This window comes from Cupressus sempervirens, chromosome 9, assembly GCF_028749045.1.
Source record: "Cupressus sempervirens isolate cs-2001-9-10 chromosome 9, ASM2874904v1, whole genome shotgun sequence".
Lineage (NCBI taxonomy): Eukaryota > Viridiplantae > Streptophyta > Pinopsida > Cupressales > Cupressaceae > Cupressus > Cupressus sempervirens.
In genome coordinates this window covers 716,554,489-716,558,477 of record NC_143126.1, presented here as the reverse complement: position 1 = coordinate 716,558,477, position 3,989 = coordinate 716,554,489, and the positions used below count along the sequence as shown (strand labels likewise).

The 3,989-nt window shown below is 37.1% G+C and overlaps 1 long non-coding RNA gene and 1 pseudogene across 2 annotated transcripts; both read left to right on the top strand.

The window, feature by feature from the left end:
- The first annotated feature begins 377 nt into the window (after window positions 1-377).
- LOC149540727 (histone H2A pseudogene) lies at window positions 378-1,139 on the top strand (annotated as a pseudogene). The gene has a single exon (XR_016356432.1). The product of XR_016356432.1 is annotated as a histone H2A pseudogene (transcript).
- A 1,917-nt stretch (window positions 1,140-3,056) lies between these two features.
- On the top strand, window positions 3,057-3,552 carry LOC149540726 (uncharacterized). Its single transcript, XR_016356433.1, has 2 exons — window positions 3,057-3,193; window positions 3,353-3,552. It is a non-coding gene; the product is annotated as an uncharacterized LOC149540726 (long non-coding RNA).
- Window positions 3,553-3,989: the final 437 nt, after the last annotated feature.

The following is a 3,989-nucleotide window of genomic DNA, read 5'->3' as shown; positions in this document are numbered from 1 at the left end:
TTCACATACAAACTATCGGCACCCAAACTATCCACCCTTAAAAAATATCAAGGAAAATCTGAAAACAATCCTTACTATGTGCAATGGATTTGACAGTTATTCAGATTGCAGACATACGAATACGGAGCTGCAAAAGGTAAAACTAACGGAGACGCTGGAAAGGCTAAACGGCACGGTGCAAATATGTCGCACCGTAGCCGGCGCCTTACCAAATTTGGCTTCCGGCGTCATTTCGTTTGCATTCGAACTAATTCCCCGCATCCATTGGCGGAATGGAGCTGCCACAGATCGAAGTATAATGCATCTCGGCCGTCCATAATATCTCCATCGCACGATCTACAAATCTCATATCTGACGCGAAAGAGCGACTATATATATGGACTTCAACTTTGACCTTTCATCAAAGTTCAGGTCTTCTTTGGATTGCTTTACGATATTTTACTTGGTGAATCAAATTCTTAAGAAAGTCTGTAAGCATGGAGTCAGGAGCCAAGGCAGGAAAGGGAGGAAGAAAGGGCGGAGCGAAGAAGAAGAGCGTCTCCAAGTCTGTTAAGGCTGGTCTGCAATTTCCTGTTGGTAGAGTGAGCCGATATCTGAAGAAGGGCAGATACGCGAAGAGAGTTGGATCTGGTGCTCCCATTTACATTGCAGCTGTGATGGAGTACTTGGCGGCTGAAGTTCTTGAGCTCGCTGGAAACGCTGCCAGGGATAACAAGAAGAACAGAATCATTCCCAGGCATATTCTTCTGGCAGTCAGGAATGACGAAGAACTGGGGAAATTGCTTGGCGGAGTGACCATTGCTCACGGCGGTGTTTTGCCCAACATTCACCAGGTGCTTTTACCTAAGAAGTCCTCTGCTTCCTCGGAGAAGGAGCCCAAGTCTCCCAAGAAGAAATAAGCTTCATTTATGTTCTGTCAAACGGTGTTTTATAACACCACCATGACTTTTGAACATGTTATTCCTTCTTGCAGTGACTGAATTTTTTAAGCTTGCTTTTGATGACTTGCGAAGCTCGATAATTAACTATGCTGAAATTAGTAATAGATGACATTTGACTCACTGTAAAATTCGTCCGGGTTGTCTTTGTTGTAGACCCTAATCTTTTATGCAAACACGTGTTTTACCGGTTTATCTTTATCGGGATTTTGAATTTAGATAAATTTTTAGGCTTTCAAAATAATTGTACTTGCTTAGCACTGCAATAAGTTCAAGTTTATTTCATGAGGTTTTAAGTTTCAATTATATATTTTGAATACTTATCAATATCTGCAAATGATAAGCGATTTCCGTTAGGTGCTTTGGTTTTTCTTATTTTTGTTTTGTTGTTGGATTACTAGTTATCAATTCTTTTTTACAAATGTAATAGCAAAAGAAAAGGCCTGTTCGTTTATTCATTAAGCAGTGTCGCATGTTATTGCTGTAGATTACAGGTTTTCGATTAGAGTTTAGAAAATGTAATAGCAAAACAATTATTTGTCCTGATTCATCAAACGGTATCTCATATCTATAGCTGCAGGTACTCGACATCTTTCTATGTGATTGTTAAAAAGACTAAAAGGTCGCTATGGCTGTTTTGTAGAGTGAATTGAACTTGATTGAATATGTTGGATAACTGAACACTATTTAGTGCCACATACAAGGCACTCTTACTGACTTGTTTGTCTATGCTTGAGCATATATAATAACACTCCTTTTTAAGTGCACAACAATAATATAACAAGCGCCGAGTAGATAAAGTGCCATAGGTGATGTAGAAGTTGTTTTATGAATAAGAGTCTGGTAGCTTTCTTCGATCGGCTTTTTTTTAACTACAGGTATAGACACCTAGCTATGGTCTAAGTTTTCGAAGTTTTAATATAGTTTGACGCCATTTACACCTTAAATGTTTTCTTATAGCTATCTCAAACGTATGATTTTATATTTGTAGTCTTTGGATCTCCTTTTGAACTATTCTTTGCATATTTGTCTTGTAACCTGAATGACGTATATTTTTTTCTCGACCATTATCAATTCTTGATTTATCTTCTGCATTCTTCTTTCGTCCTTCAAAGTGATAGTATTTTCGAAATGGGACCGGTGTCCTATCGTGGATGGATCCGTCATATCGGGTGATTCTTTTGTAGGCATTATTTCACAGTGCGCAAAGAAGATAGTCTGCTATGGAATTTCAATCTGAAATTAAAAAAACTAAAACGGGACGCTAAACCCTCACTTTGTAAGCCGTGATCTGTTATGAATAGATTCTTCTCTTATTCTTGCCGCATGTTAGAAATCTGCAAATGCTAGTTTCTCCTTTTGATGCAGCAATTCTTTTCTTTTTTTCAGTAGAGATTTGCTTGTTAACGCTGATAATGGTGTTCGCCTATCTCTTCAGCAAAGAGAAAAATTGGAAGCAGTGACTTGCCGTTTTAGCTACATGGAGTTTAGAAAATGTAATAGCAAAACAATTATTTGTCCTGATTCATCAAACGGTATCTCATATCTATAGCTGCAGGTACTCGACATCTTTCTATGTGATTGTTAAAAAGACTAAAAGGTCGCTATGGCTGTTTTGTAGAGTGAATTGAACTTGATTGAATATGTTGGATAACTGAACACTATTTAGTGCCACATATAAGGCACTCTTACTGACTTGTTTGTCTATGCTTGAGCATAATAACACTCCTTTTTTAGTGCACAACATTAATCTAACAAGCGCCGAATAGGTAAAGTGCCATAGGTGATGTAGAAGTTGTTTTATGAATAAGAGTCTGGTAACTTTCTTCGATCGGCTATTTTTAACTACAGGTATAGACACCTAGCTATGGTCTAAGTTTTCGAAGTTTTAATATAGTTTGATGCCATTTACACCTTAAATGTTTTCTTATAGCTATCTCAAACGTATGATTTTATATTTTTAGTCTTTGAATCTCCTTTTGAGCTATTCTTTGCATATTTGTCTTGTAACCTGAATGAGGTATATTTTTTTCTCGACCATTATCAATTCTTGATTTATCTTCTACTGCATTCTTCTTTCGTCCTTCAAAGTGATAATATTTTTGAAATGGGTCCGGTGTCCTATCGTGGATGGATCCGTCATATCGGGTGATTCTTTTGTAGGAATTATTTCACAGTGCGCAAGGAAGATGGTCTGCTATGGAATTTCAATCTGAAATAAAAAAAACTAAAACGGGACGCTAAACCCTCACTTTGTAAGCCCTGATCTGTTATGAATAGATTCTTCTCTTATTCTTGCCGCATGTTAGAAATCTGCAAATGCTAGTTTCTCCTTTTGATGCAGCAATTCATTTCTTTTTTTCAGTAGAGATTTGCTTGTTAACGCTGATAATGGTGTTCACCTATCTCTTCAGCAAAGCACATGCACCAACTCTATCCAATTAATAGATGCATTGACTATTACAGCATCATCCCTTGTAAGATCTATGGAGTGGTCAACGTGTATGAACGGACTGGCCTTGACACCAAATTAGAGAATGTAACGGCAGAAAGACTTGCATGTTCTTTTATTCATCAAATAGTTAAAGAGACTGAGACAAAGCATCTCCGCAAATATCATTTCGCATTTATGGATAATGGAATTAATGATTAAGTAATGTTCTCTAAATGTAGTTTGCTGTTTCTGGTTTATTTACCTGTTTTTGTTTCTGTAATGTGCACATTTTTGGCTTGTTTCTATATGGGCTCTCTGGAAAGATGACGCTTGTTTATGCTTATGGTTAGAGCGGAGAAAAGATGGTAGAGGAAATGATTTTTTTTAAAGAAATTGTTGTGGTTGGCTCTGGCGTTGACTACATTTTTGTATTCACTTAGTGACTAGATGATTAAAAATATCTTATCTACTTTCATTTGAGGGTTCTTGCATTTAAGTTTGCTGTCTTTTTTGTTCCTGGTTGTCCAAGCTTTTGCAGATCAATTTTTCAATCTCTTGATTTGAGCTGTATCAGTTTTTGAATGAGAGCAATAAAAAGATATGCGTATGACCGAAGA